This window comes from Heptranchias perlo, unplaced genomic scaffold (assembly GCF_035084215.1).
Source record: "Heptranchias perlo isolate sHepPer1 unplaced genomic scaffold, sHepPer1.hap1 HAP1_SCAFFOLD_56, whole genome shotgun sequence".
Classification (NCBI taxonomy): domain Eukaryota; kingdom Metazoa; phylum Chordata; class Chondrichthyes; order Hexanchiformes; family Hexanchidae; genus Heptranchias; species Heptranchias perlo.
The window spans coordinates 1,096,618-1,112,301 of NW_027139581.1; the positions used below are offsets into that span (position 1 = coordinate 1,096,618).

Consider the following 15,684-nt stretch of genomic DNA (forward strand, 5'->3'; position numbering starts at 1 on the left):
TGACGGAAAAAAGAAAATATGAATCCCGCAGTCTTACAGTGCTGATGTGAAGAGAGAGCAGCTTCACTGACAGAGTTCAGAATATTTCTGTGATTTGAATTCAGCCGGCAATTTCAGAATGTTTCAAATACGTTTTCTGGGGTGGAGTTAACAAAAGTGCAAAAGACAACAAGGATAGATTGAAGCAGATCAAGTAATGGTCAGTAAGGAGACATGGGGGCTGATAATATAATGGTCAGTAATGATACATGGGGGCTGATAATATAATGGTCAGTAAGGATACATGGGGACTGATAATACAATGGTCAGTGATGATACATGGGGGCAGATAATACAATGGTCAGTCAGGATACATGGGGACTGATAATACAATGGTCAGTAAGGATACATGGGGACTGATAATACAATGGTCAGTTCGGGTCCAGGGGGACTGATAATACAATGGTCAGTAAGGGTACACGGGGGCTGATAATATAATGGTCAGTAAGAACACATTTGGTGTGATAATGCAATGTCCTGTACGGATACATGTGGGTGACAACTGAATGTTCCGTAAGGATTCTTGAATGCAGATAATGCAATGATCAGTAAGGAAACACGGGGTTTGCTAATGCAATGGTCAGAAAGAACACATTTGTGTGATAATGTAACGGTCAGTATGAACACAGCGGGATGATAATACAGCAGTCAGGAAGAACACCTGGTGTTTATCCGACAATGGTCAGTAAGGATACGTGGGGTGTGATACTGCCATGGTCAGTAACTGTAAATGGGGCAGATAATATACTGGTCACTAATAATGTGTAGGGGTGATAATACAACGGTCAGCACGGATACTTGAGTTGTGATAATGCAATGGTCGATAAGGATACTTGAATGCAGATGATACAATGGTCAATTATGATACTTGAGGGTTATAACACAATGGGCGGTAAGGATACATGGGGGTTGATAATATAATGATCAGTAAGTATACATGGGGTCTGATATTACAATGGTCAGTAAGTATACATGGGGTCTGATTTTACAATGGTCAGTATGCATACATGGGGGCTGATAATACAATGGTTACGAAGGATACATGGGGGCTGATAATACAATGGTTTCAAATGATGCATGGGGCCTGATAGTACAATGGTTACTAAGGATACATGGTGGCTGAAAATACAATGGCCACTAAGTGTACATGGGGACTGATAATACAATGGTCAGTAAGGATACATGAGGGCTGATAATACTATGGCCCGTAAGTAAAGATGGGGATTGATAATACAATGTTCAGTAAGGATACGTGTGGGCCGATAATACAATGGTCAGTGTGGATACATGGGGGCTGATAATATAATGGTCAGGAAGTATACATGGGAGCTGATAATATAACGGTCAGCAAGTATACATGAGGGCTGATAATGCAATGGTCAGTAAGGATACATGGGGCCTGATAATACAATATTTACCAAGGATACATGGGGGCTGATAATATCATGGTTACAAAGGATGCATGTGGCCTGAAAATATAATGGTTACGAAGGATACATGGGGCCTGATAATTCAATGGTCAGTAAGGATGCATGGGGCCTGATAGTACAATGGTTACTAAGGATACATGGGGGCCGATAATACAGTGGTCAGTATGTAGACATGGGGGCCGATAATACAATGGTCAGTAATTATCCACGGGGAGTGTTAATACAATGGTCAATAAGGATACAAGGGTGCTGACAATACAATGGCCAGTAGGTATACACGGCGGCTGATAATACAATGGTCAGTAAGTTTACACGGCGGCTGATAATAGAATGGTCAGTAAGTGTACACGGGGGCTGACAATACAATGGCCAGTACGTATACATGGGGGCTGATAATACAATAGTCTTGAAGTACACATGGGAGTGATAATAGAATGGTCCGTACGTATACATTGGGGATAATAATACAATGCTCAGTAAGTATACATGGCGGCTGATCATACAATGGTCAGCAAGTATACATGGGGGTTGATAATACAATGGTCAGTAAGTATACATGGGGGTTGATAATACAATGGTCAGTCAGTATACATGGGGGTTGATAAAACAATGGTCAGTAAGGATACATGGGGGCTGATAATATCATGATCAGTAAGTACATATGAGGGCTGATAATACAATGGTCTTTAAGAATACATGGGTGATGATAATAAAATGGTCTTTAAGTATACATGGGAGTGATAATACAATGGTCAGTAAGTATACATGGGGGCTGATAATACAATGGTCAGTAAGTGTACATGTGGACTGATAATACAATGGTCAGTAAGTGTACATGTGGACTGATAATACACTGGTCAGTAAGTGTACATGTGGACTGATAATACAATGGTTAGTAAGTGTACATGTGGACTGATAATACACTGGTCAGTAAGTGTACATGTGGACTGATAATACACTGGTCAGTAAGTGTACATGTGGACTGATAATACAATGGTCAGTAAGTGTACATGTGGACTGATAATACACTGGTCAGTAAGTGTACATGTGGACTGATAATACAATGGTCAGTAAGTGTACATGTGGACTGATAATACACTGGTCAGTAAGTGTACATGTGGACTGATAATACACTGGTCAGTAAGTGTACATGTGGACTGATAACACAATGGTCAGTAAGTGTACATGTGGACTGATAATACACTGGTCAGTAAGTGTACATGTGGACTGATAATACACTGGTCAGTAAGTGTACATGTGGACTGATAATACAATGGTCAGTAAGTGTACATGTGGACTGATAATACAATGGTCAGTAAGTGTACATGTGGACTGATAATACACTGGTCAGTAAGTGCACATGTGGACTGATAATACACTGGTCAGTAAGTGTACATGTGGACTGATAATACACTGGTCAGTCAGTATACATGGGGGCTGATAATAAAATGGTCAATAAGTATACGCCGCGGCTGATCATGCAATGGTCAGTAAGTGTACATGTGGAATGATAATACAATGGTCAGTAAGTTTACATGTGGACTGATAATACAATGGTCAGTAAGTGTACATGTGGACTGATAATACACTGGTCAGTAAGTGTACATGTGGAATGATAATACAATGGTCAGTAACTGTACATGTGGACTGATAATACACTGGTCATAAGTGTACACGTGGACTGATAATACAATGGTCAGTAAGTATACATGGGGACTGATAATACAATGGTCAGTAAGGATACATGAGGGCTGATAATACTATGGCCCGTAAGTAAAGATGGGGATTGATAATACAATGTTCAGTAAGGATACGTGTGGGCCGATAATACAATGGTCAGTGTGGATACATGGGGGCTGATAATATAATGGTCAGGAAGTATACATGGGAGCTGATAATATAACGGTCAGCAAGTATACATGAGGGCTGATAATGCAATGGTCAGTAAGGATACATGGGGCCTGATAATACAATATTTACCAAGGATACATGGGGGCTGATAATATCATGGTTACAAAGGATGCATGTGGCCTGAAAATATAATGGTTACGAAGGATACATGGGGCCTGATAATTCAATGGTCAGTAAGGATGCATGGGGCCTGATAGTACAATGGTTACTAAGGATACATGGGGGCCGATAATACAGTGGTCAGTATGTAGACATGGGGGCCGATAATACAATGGTCAGTAATTATCCACGGGGAGTGTTAATACAATGGTCAATAAGGATACAAGGGTGCTGACAATACAATGGCCAGTAGGTATACACGGCGGCTGATAATACAATGGTCAGTAAGTTTACACGGCGGCTGATAATAGAATGGTCAGTAAGTGTACACGGGGGCTGACAATACAATGGCCAGTACGTATACATGGGGGCTGATAATACAATAGTCTTGAAGTACACATGGGAGTGATAATAGAATGGTCCGTACGTATACATTGGGGATAATAATACAATGCTCAGTAAGTATACATGGCGGCTGATCATACAATGGTCAGCAAGTATACATGGGGGTTGATAATACAATGGTCAGTAAGTATACATGGGGGTTGATAATACAATGGTCAGTCAGTATACATGGGGGTTGATAAAACAATGGTCAGTAAGGATACATGGGGGCTGATAATATCATGATCAGTAAGTACATATGAGGGCTGATAATACAATGGTCTTTAAGTATACATGGGTGATGATAATAAAATGGTCTTTAAGTATACATGGGAGTGATAATACAATGGTCAGTAAGTATACATGGGGGCTGATAATACAATGGTCAGTAAGTGTACATGTGGACTGATAATACAATGGTCAGTAAGTGTACATGTGGACTGATAATACACTGGTCAGTAAGTGTACATGTGGACTGATAATACAATGGTTAGTAAGTGTACATGTGGACTGATAATACACTGGTCAGTAAGTGTACATGTGGACTGATAATACACTGGTCAGTAAGTGTACATGTGGACTGATAATACAATGGTCAGTAAGTGTACATGTGGACTGATAATACACTGGTCAGTAAGTGTACATGTGGACTGATAATACAATGGTCAGTAAGTGTACATGTGGACTGATAATACACTGGTCAGTAAGTGTACATGTGGACTGATAATACACTGGTCAGTAAGTGTACATGTGGACTGATAACACAATGGTCAGTAAGTGTACATGTGGACTGATAATACACTGGTCAGTAAGTGTACATGTGGACTGATAATACACTGGTCAGTAAGTGTACATGTGGACTGATAATACAATGGTCAGTAAGTGTACATGTGGACTGATAATACAATGGTCAGTAAGTGTACATGTGGACTGATAATACACTGGTCAGTAAGTGCACATGTGGACTGATAATACACTGGTCAGTAAGTGTACATGTGGACTGATAATACACTGGTCAGTCAGTATACATGGGGGCTGATAATAAAATGGTCAATAAGTATACGCCGCGGCTGATCATGCAATGGTCAGTAAGTGTACATGTGGAATGATAATACAATGGTCAGTAAGTTTACATGTGGACTGATAATACAATGGTCAGTAAGTGTACATGTGGACTGATAATACACTGGTCAGTAAGTGTACATGTGGACTGATAATACAATGGTCAGTAACTGTACATGTGGACTGATAATACACTGGTCATAAGTGTACACGTGGACTGATAATACAATGGTCAGTAAGTGTCCATGGAGTCTGATAATGCAATGGTCAGTGAGGAAGCATGAGGCAGATCTTGCCAGAAATTGTTCGGAGCGTCGAATCAACGTTCACCGCCGCTCCTTCGATTTAAATTAACGAAATTCCTTCCGGCGGGCTCTTCGGCGTCGAATTGTTTGAATTGGACCATGAATCCAATCCTGCTCTGTCCCCCGAGCCTCTGAGCAGCGTTGGTTGCTGCGTCTGGAAATGTCTGTGAGAGGAGAAGACACGCCCACAAAATCTGTCAGGAAGTGAAGTCACGCCCACAGCTCCAGCCTTTGTTGCTCAAAGAGGTGAGCAGACTTCTCATTGAAAGTTAGTGTTCTTCATGCAATTGTAAATTCAAAATAAACTTTTTATAAAAAGCCGAATTTAAATGCATTTTTAAAAAGCAGTGGAAACTTAAATAAACAGTCTTTAAAAAGGAGTGTAAAATAAAATGAACTGTTTTTGAAAAGGCTGTTTTTACACTGAGAAAAATGATGGAACAGCAAAAGATGAATGAGAAGAGGTGAAACAAATGTTGTGATGAAGACCTCTCCACACTCCTCAATGAGGTTGAGGTGAGGCTTCGGCGGCTTCTGGGGAACGGAAGTCTCGGGCGGCACAGAAAGTTAGCGTGTTGGTGTGGAAGGAGGTGGCACAGGTTCTGAGCACGAACAGCACCGTGTCACGGAGAGCGGAACAGGGCCGCAAAAAATCAATGATTTAATGCAGTCGGCCAGGATGTATAGAGAGTTTTAGAAATTCAAAAGTTCAGATTTAAATGAGCTTAGTTTTACCAATGCAGAAACACAGGTTGTTTCTGGGTGGTGTGGTCAAGGTTCAATCTAATGGCAACTGGTCGTAAAACTCAGTTGCCATTGTGGACGGGCCTCACTAAATGCCTTCAGAGATCTTTTATCCCAACTCCAGAGATTTGAGATGTTAAATTACAATTAGTGAATTAGACCCTGTCTCCAAACCCCCAACTTATCTCTCTCACAAACAAGCACGAACTGATTTTTATTGTTTAATGTCATGTCGTGTAAAATGGCTTTTAACAACCGTGAGAGGTCGAAGACCGGCGGCAGTTCAGCCTGTATGAGGGAGATGACCGAGCATGAAGAAAGGGCCACTCAGCTGCAGGGCATCACTTCCAGTTTCGTGCCTGGTGTCCGATCAGACACTGGAGCGAGGAAAGGTGAGTTTCACATTCCTCTATTGGCCAGCTGCATGTTCAAAACCTGCGTGTTGTCTGAAGGATGGGAAAAGGAGATTCGAGTCTGACCATGCTCGTGCAGCGTGTGGGCGTCTGTGATGTGACCGATGAACATGCTTCACCAGTGGAACATTTTGTTCTTCCGTCCCACAGGTTCACAGCCGTCTGAGGACACTCGGGCTGCAGAAGGTGGTGAGTCGGCGGCGGCAGAGGGTGATGGTGTTTGGGCTGCAGAGGGTGATGGTGTTTGGGCTGCAGAGAGTGATGGTGTTTTGGCTGCAGAGGGTGATGGTGTTTGTGCTGCAGAGGGTGATGGTGTTTGGGCTGCAGAGGCTGATGGTGTTTGTGCTGCAGAGAGTGATGGTGTTTGGGCTGCAGAGGTTGAAAGTGTTTGGGCTGCAGAGGGTGATGGTATTTGGGCTGCAGAGGGTGATGGTGTTTGGGCTGCAGAGAGTGATGGTGTTTGTGCTGCAGAGAGTGATGGTGTTTGGGCTGCAGAGGGTGATGGTATTTGGGCTGCAGAGAGCGATGGTGTTTGTGCTGCAGAGAGTGATGGCGTTTGTGCTGCAGAGAGTGATGGTGTTTGGGCTGCAGAGGGTGATGGTGTTTGTGCTGCAGAGAGTGATGGTGTTTGTGCTGCAGAGAGTGATGGTGTTTGGGCTGCAGAGGGTGATGGTGTTTGGGCTGCAGAGTGTGATGGTGTTTGTGCTGCAGAGAGTGATGGTGTTTGTTCTGCAGAGAGTGATGGTGTTTGGGCTGCAGAGGGTGATGGTATTTGGGCTGCAGAGGGTGATGGTGTTTGGGCTGCAGAGAGTGATGGTGTTTGTGCTGCAGAGAGTGATGGTGTTTGGGCTGCAGAGGGTGATGGTATTTGGGCTGCAGAGGGTGATGGTGTTTGTGCTGCAGAGAGTGATGGTGTTTGGGCTGCAGAGAGTGATGGTGTTTGTGCTGCAGAGGGTGATGGTGTTTGGGCTGCAGAGAGTGATGGTGTTTGGGCTGCAGAGGGTGATGGTATTTGGGCTGCAGAGGGTGATGGTGTTTGTTCTGCAGAGAGTGATGGTGTTTGGGCTGCAGAGGGTGATGGTGTTTGGGCTGCAGAGGGTGATGGTGTTTGTGCTGCAGAGAGTGATGGTGTTTGGGCTGCAGAGAGCGATGGTGTTTGTGCTGCAGAGAGTGATGGTGTTTGTGCTGCAGAGAGTGATGGTGTTTGGGCTGCAGAGGGTGATGGTGTTTGGGCTGCAGAGTGTGATGGTGTTTGTGCTGCAGAGAGTGATGGTGTTTGTTCTGCAGAGAGTGATGGTGTTTGGGCTGCAGAGGGTGATGGTGTTTGGGCTGCAGAGTGTGATGGTGTTTGTGCTGCAGAGAGTGATGGTGTTTGGGCTGCAGAGAGTGATGATGTTTGTGCTGCAGAGAGTGATGGTGTTTGTTCTGCAGAGAGTGATGGTGTTTGGGCTGCAGAGGGTGATGGTGTTTGGGCTGCAGAGTGTGATGGTGTTTGTGCTGCAGAGAATGATGGTGTTTGGGCTGCAGAGAGTGATGATGTTTGTGCTGCAGAGAGTGATGGTGTTTGTTCTGCAGAGAGTGATGGTGTTTGTGCTGCAGAGGGTGATGGTGTTTGTTCTGCAGAGAGTGATGGTGTTTGGGCTGCAGTGGGTGATGGTGTTTGGGCTGCAGAGTGTGATGGTGTTTGTGCTGCAGAGAGTGATGGTGTTTGGGCTGCAGAGAGTGATGATGTTTGTGCTGCAGAGAGTGATGGTGTTTGTTCTGCAGAGAGTGATGGTGTTTGGGCTGCAGAGGGTGATGGTGTTTGTGCTGCAGAGAGTGATGGTGTTTGTGCTGCAGAGAGTGATGGTGTTTGTTCTGCAGAGTGTGATGGTGTTTGGGCTGCAGAGGGTGATGGTGTTTGTGCTGCAGAGGGTGATGGTGTTTGGGCTGCAGAGGGTGATGGTGTTTGGGCTGCAGAGAGTGATGGTGTTTGGGCTGCAGAGAGTGATGGTGTTTGTGCTGCAGAGAGTGATGGTGTTTGTGCTGCAGAGGGTGATGGTGTTTGGGCTGCAGAGGGTGATGGTGTTTGGGCTGCAGAGAGTGATGGTGTTTGGGCTGCAGAGAGTGATGGTGTTTGGGCTGCAGAGAGTGATGGTGTTTGGGCTGCAGATGGTGATGGTATTTGGGCTGCAGAGGGTGATGGTGTTTGTTCTGCAGAGAGTGATGGTGTTTGGGCTGCAGAGGATGATGGTGTTTGGGCTGCAGAGGGTGATGGTGTTTGTGCTGCAGAGAGTGATGATGTTTGGGCTGCAGAGAGTGATGGTGTTTGTGCTGCAGAGAGTGATGGTGTTTGTGCTGCAGAGAGTGATGGTGTTTGTTCTGCAGAGAGTGATGGTGTTTGGGCTGCAGATGGTGATGGTGTTTGGGCTGCAGAGGGTGATGGTGTTTGTGCTGCAGAGAGTGATGGTGTTTTTTCTGCAGAGAGTGATGGTGTTTGTGCTGCAGAGTGTGATGGTGTTTGTTCTGCAGAGAGTGATGGTGTTTGGGCTGCAGAGAGTGATGGTGTTTGTTCTGCAGAGAGTGATGGTGTTTGGGCTGCAGAGGATGATGGTGTTTGTGCTGCAGAGAGTGATGGTGTTTGTGCTGCAGAGAGTGATGGTGTTTGTTCTGCAGAGAGTGATGGTGTTTGGGCTGCAGAGGGTGATGGTGTTTGGGCTGCAGAGAGTGATGGTGTTTGTGCTGCAGAGTGTGACGGTGTTTGGGCTGCAGAGGGTGATGGTGTTTGGGCTGCAGAGAGTGATGGTGTTTGGGCTGCAGAGGGTGATGGTGTTTGTGCTGCAGAGAGTGATGGTGTTTGGGCTGCAGAGTGTGATGGTGTTTGGGCTGAAGAGAGTGATGGTGTTTGGGCTGCAGAGAGTGATGGTGTTTGTGCTGCATAGAGTGATGGTGTTTGGGCTGCAGAGGGTGATGGTGTTTGGGCTGCAGAGAGTGATGGTGTTTGGGCTGCAGAGGGTGATGGTGTTTGGGCTGCAGAGATTGATGGAGTTTGGGCTGCAAAGGGTGATGGTGATTGGGCTGCAGAGAGTGATGGAGTTTGGGCTGCAGAGGGTGATGGTGTTAGCACTGCAGAGTGTGATGATGTTTCAGCTCTTGAGCCCACCTGCCACCCTCAGGGTGTTGATGTGGGAGAAGCGCTTGACCATGAGGAGCCTCACCTCACCGCCTCTCCAACTCCAGGCCCCTCTGGCTCTGTGCGAGACACACACAATCCCCCTCTCACAGGCAGCCGCCAGCTGAGTCCGACCTGTCGGGGTGTGAGGAACCGATGCGAGTTGGGGTAGATGCGCCCCAGTCCCCCGTGAGTCGAAGTAGACGTCATCACCCTCCCCCCTCCTCCCCCCCCCCCCTCATGTGGATGGTGAATTGGGAGAGGACATCAACGGTCAACAAGTGAGACGATTGACGGCTGATGAGAGCGACAATTACCATGACTGTTTCGTCTCCATGAGACAGGAGATCAAGGATGCTGGATAGAACATTAGCGCTAAGCTGGCCCATACTGGACAGAACATTAGCGCCAAGCTGGCCCATACTGGACAGAACATTGCCTAGCTGGCCCAGACTGGACAGAACATTGTCCAGCTGGCCCATACTGGACAGAACATTGCCCAGCTGGTCCATACTGGACAGAACATTGCCCAGCTGGCCCATACTGGACAGAACATTGCCCAGCTGGCCCATACTGGACAGAACATTGCGCAGCTGGCCCAGACTGGACAGAACATTGCCCAGCTGGCCCATACTGGACAGAACATTGCCCAGCTGGACCATACTGGACAGAACATTGCCCAGCTGACCCACACTGGACAGAACATTGCCCAGCTGGCCCATACTGGACAGAACATTGCCCAGCTGGCCCAGACTGGACAGGACATTGCCCATATTGGACGGAACATTGCCAAGCTGGCCCATACTGGTCAGAACTTTGTCCAGCTGCCCCATACGGGACAGAACATTGCCCAGCTGGCCCGACTGGACAGAACATTGCCCAGCTGACCCATATTGGGCAGAACAATGCCCAGCTGGCCCATACTGGACAGAACATTACCAAGCTGACCCATACTGGACAGAACATTGGCCAGCTGCTCCATACTGGACAGAACATTGCCCAGCTGGCCCATACTGAACAGAACATTGCCCAGCTGGCCCACACTGGACAGAACATTGCCCAGCTGACAAATATTCACCAGGCTCTCGTACATTTCATGGAGGTGAATGCGAGTACGGCTGTGCTGCACCTGAAGCCCGTGACACCCCCCGTGCCACCTCCTGCCGCAGACAGATTGCAGGCCCAAGAGCCAGGAGCTATTCCTGCACCTAACGCTGCTTTTACTCATGTCCCCGTGGAACAGCAGCACCCCAGCTCCGAACTCCCTGATTACAGCCATTTTGTAAGACACAGATTTCGTGCCCTTGGCTCAAGAGGGGCTCGATCACAGGGTGGGATGGGGGCCAGGAGGAAATAGGATGCTCCTCGAGCACAGAGTTCACGTCCTCTTGTTCAGAGTGTCACAGCGACCCTCGAGCATGCCGCAAGGGGGCGTCTGTAAATCTTATTGCTGTTTGTTCGGTTGATGTTTTGGTTGTTTGTTTTTATTCGCTTGTTGATATTTTGTTATGTGATGAATCTCTTCTGATTGTTTGTGTGATAATTTTTGTTGCTGCTGCTGCTGCCCTTCAAACTTAATCAGAAGTCATTTGTAATTGTTCGAAGATTTTCTGAATATAAACCATGTTAACATCACAAATGCTTTCAAACAACAAAATTAATAAGTTAACCTAATTTTTATTTAAAGTTTTGCACTACACACCTCAATGTTCACAATAAAGTTTTGCAACAACTAAATACCTCAAAATGTTAATGTAAAGTTTTGCACTAATTTTTTGATGCTGCAATTAAAGCTCACTGTTTCACTTTCAATCTTGCTTGTCCTGTTATCTGCTTTCCTGGGAGGGGGCGGGGAGGCAATTACCCATTTTCATCGATGTCAAAAAGCATCAGCCACTGGGTGCTCTCTCGCTGCCCTGTCTCCTGCAGCCACGGTTTCCCCGGGGGTGGGGATGGGGGAACCAACAATGGCCCCAGCAACATCCGGGTTGTCATCCTGCATCTCATCCATTCCCAGAGGCATCTCGTCTTCCTGGTCAAAGGTCAGTCCTTCCCGCAGTGTAAAGTTGTGCAATGCGCATCAGACAACCACAACCCTGGACATCTTGAGAGGTGAGTACGGCAAAGTTCCCCCGACCTGTCCAAGTATCGAAAGCGTGATTTCAGCTCCCAGATTCTCCTCCACACTACTTGGCGCGAGCTCACGTGGGCACGGTTGTTCCTCTCCTGAGCTGCACTATTGGTCCTGCGGTCGGGTGTCATCAGCCACGGCTTCAGCGGGTAGCCCTTGTCACCTGATATCCATCCAGATCCTTGCTGCTCTCCGGTGAAGGTATCATTGCAAGTCTGAGTGGCGAAGGACGAAGGCATCATGGGCACTTCCCTTCTGATCTGTATTTACATTCATGATCCACAGGTCGGCATCGCAAAGGATCCTCACATTTAACCAATTTGTGGTTGTCTGATGCGCATTGCACAACTTTACACTGCGGGAAGGACTGACCTTTGACCAGGAAGACGAGATGCCGCTGGGAATGGACCCCTTCCTGTTGATTTAAGTGACAGGTGCCTCATTGGGTGTCTTCCATGTCACATGGAATCCGTCGACAGCCCCCTGTAATCTGGGAATCCAGCGATCCTGTGGAACGCGGTAAACCTTTCCCTTTGAGAATCCAGCGATCCTGTGGAACGCCGTAGACCTCTCCCTTTGAGAATCCAGCGATCCTGTGGAACGCCGTAGACCTCTCCCTTTGGGGAATCCAGAGATCCTGTGGAACACGGTAGATCGCTCCCTTTGGGGAATCCAGCGATTGTGTGGAACGCGGTAGACATCTCCCATTGGGGAATCCAGCGATCCTGTGGAACACGGTCGACCTCTCCCTTTACCGCGCTGGGGACATGTCAAGTTTGATCAACTGGGAAACCGCGCGGAATATCGCGCCCGTGACCTCATCAATCCACTCTCACAGGACTCTGGGTGATTGTATATCTGTGACCTGAAGAATACAGACTCCCGCGGGGCTCTGGGTAATGGTGTGTCTGCGACCTGATGAATTCAGACTCTCACAGGGCTCTGGGTGATGGTGTGTCTGTGACCTGATGAATTCAGACTCCCGCGGGGCTCTGGGTAATGGTGTGTCTGTGACCTGATGAATTCAGACTCTCACAGTCCTCTGTGTAATGGTGTGTCTGTGACCTGATGAATTCAGACTCTCACAGGGCTCTGGGTAATGGTGTGTCTGTGACCTGATGAATTCAGACTCTCACAGGGCTCTGGGTAATGGTGTGTCTATGACCTGATGAATTCAGACTCTCACAGGGCTCTGGGTAATGGTGTGTCTGTGACCTGATGAATTCAGACTCTCACAGGGCTCTGGGTGATGTTGTGTCTGTGACCTGATGAATTCAGACTCTCACAGGGCTCTGGGAGATGGTGTATCCGTGACCTGATGAATTCAGACTCTCACATGGCTCTGGGTGATGTTGCACATGTCACCAGGGCCTGACTGAAATGACCCACATGCCACTGACGAGGCCCTGCAGGAAGTAGAAGGTGGCTGAAGGTCCTCTTGTAACATCTCACAGAGGCGGCCGATTGCCTCCTTACTGAAACGAAGTCTTCACACAGATATCTCTTCCGATAATAATGTGCTTTCAAAAGGCTTTTGATAAAGTGCCGCATGGTAGGCTTATCATCAGGATTGCGGCCCCTGGAATAAAGAGAGCAGTAGCAACATGGATACAGAATTGACTAAGGGACAGGAAAGAGAGATAACTGGTGAACGGTTGTTTTTCACACTGGAAGGAGGTGTCCAATGGCGTTCCCCAGGGGTCGGTGCTGGGACCACTGCTTTTCTTGATATATATTAATGACTTGGACTTGGATGTCCAGGGCACAATTTGTAAATTTGCAGATAACACAAAACTTGAAGGAGTCGTAAAGAGTGCGGAGGATAGTGATAGACTTCAAGGGAATATGGACTGGCTGGTGGAATGGGCGGATACATGGCAGGTGAAATTTAACGCAGAATAATACGAAGTCATATATTTTGGTCGGAAGAATGAGATGAGGCAATATAACTTAGAGGCCAAAAGTCTAAAGGGGGTGCAGGAGCAGAGAGATCTGGGGGTGTATGCGCACAAATCGTTGAAGGTGGCAGGGCAGGTTGAGAAAGTGGTTAAAAAAGCATACGGGATCTTTGGCTTTTTTAATCGAGGCACGGAGTACAAAAGTATGGAAGTCATGAGAAAGCTTTATAAAACACTGGTTCGGCCTCAACTGGAGTATTGTGTCCAGTTCTGGGCACCGCACTTTAGGAAAGATGTGAAGGCCTTCGAGAGGGTGCAGAAGAGATTTATTAGAATGATTCCAGTGATGAGGGTATTTAGTTACGTGGATAGACTGGAGAAGCTGGGGTTGTTCTCCTTGGAACAGAGACGGTTGAGGGGAGATTCGATGGAGATCATCAAAATCATGAAAGTTCTGGACAGAGTGGATAGAGAGAAACTGTTCCCATTTGCGGAAGGGACAAGAACCAGAGGACATCGATTTAAGGTGATTGGCAGAAGAACCAAAGGTGACATTAGGAAAATGCACTGCCCGAGGGGGTGGTGGCGGCAGATTCAATCATGGCTTTCAAAACGGAACAGGATATGTACTTGAAAGGAAAAAAATATCAGGGCTGCGGGGATTGGGATGAGCTGGAATGCTCTTGCATGGAGCCGGCACGGACCGAATGGCCGAATCGCCTCCTTCCGTGCTGTCTCCTTTCCATGTTTCTCTCATTCAAATGGAAGAGGAGTGACAATGAGCAGTATCAAAATGGAGCAACTACCAGGAGTGGGGTTCGAACCCACGCGGGTATAAACCCATTGGATCTTAAGTCCAACGCCTTAACCACTCGGCCATCCTGGTCTCTTCACAGTTTGGTGTGGTGTGTAATATTCTTGAGTCTCACTGCTTCATTTTCATTGTCAGTCAAAGTCCAGGATGAAATGATGTGTGGAGCGGGGAATGTGTGACAGAGAGAAACTCTGAGAAGCGTTGAAGAAGTGACACACACGCTCAGACACATGACACACACACATACAGCCAGGTACACCTCTATGTGTGAGTGTGTGATGTGTCTGAAAGTTTGTTGAACTTTCCACGGGCCACTGTTGAAAGACGACTCACTGTTCACATTTCCATCTCTCTGTTAGTTAAGATCCAGAATAAAGTGATGTGAGGTGCGAGGAAAAGAGTGATAAAGAGAGACACTCAGAAAGAGAGAGAGACACTGGGACAGAAAGAGACTCTCTCGGTCTGTCTGAGTCTGTGTCAGTCTCTCTCCCTCCATCTGTCCAATACCCGCAGATTTGAGAATCACAGGGTCAAAGAAGGAAACAGATTGGAACACATTGAGCCTGTGTCCTGTTTCAAAACCGACTCCCAGGAAAACGGCTCCGGTAGAATCGTTAAATGGTCAAAGTTTTTCCGGCGAGTTTGACCTCCTCCCTGAGATGGGGAGACACGGGGACGTGGGGCGATTAAAAGGCTTCAGAAAAATCATTTCGAATTGGATATTCTCCATCGTGGTGAGATATCCCTCCTTATCCAGGGATTTAGCTCCCCGACGGGGAGGGAACATTTTTAAGAGGCCGACTACAATTTTTAATCCTTTGCCTCGCTTCTTCTTCAAAAACGACAGAGAGAAATAGAGCAGAAAAAGAATGAAACAGGTGATTATCATTTTCAGAATATTATTGAGCGGCGACTGTTTGGGGACTGAATTCTTGGGGCCCGTCTGTTGCAGAGCACAAATGTGTTCCGAACTGTTTCCTTCTTGGACCCTGTGATTCTCAGAGAGAGACAGAGGGAGAGAGAGAGAGAGAGAAAGGGGGAGAGAGAGAGACAGAGAGAGAGAGACAAAGACTGATCCTGAGAGATTTAACGATTAAGCCTCTGTTTGCAATGTACCTGTATGTGTGTGTCTCACTTTTTCTAACGTTTTCTGAGTGAGTCTCTGTTTCTCTGTCTTTCTCTCTCTGTCACTCTCTCCCGCTCTCCCCACATCACTTTATTCTCGACCTTGACGAACAGAAAGATGGAAATGTGAAAGGTGAGTTTTCTTTTAACAGTGGCCCGTGGAAACCAGGGTTCAATT

At 46.8% G+C, this 15,684-nt stretch overlaps 1 non-coding gene across 1 annotated transcript; it reads right to left on the reverse strand.

Annotated features, from left to right (window-relative positions):
- Positions 1-14,370: 14,370 nt before the first annotated feature.
- trnal-uaa (transfer RNA leucine (anticodon UAA)) lies at positions 14,371-14,453 on the reverse strand. The gene has a single exon. It is a non-coding gene; the product is annotated as a tRNA-Leu (tRNA).
- Between the last annotated feature and the right edge of the window lie 1,231 nt (positions 14,454-15,684).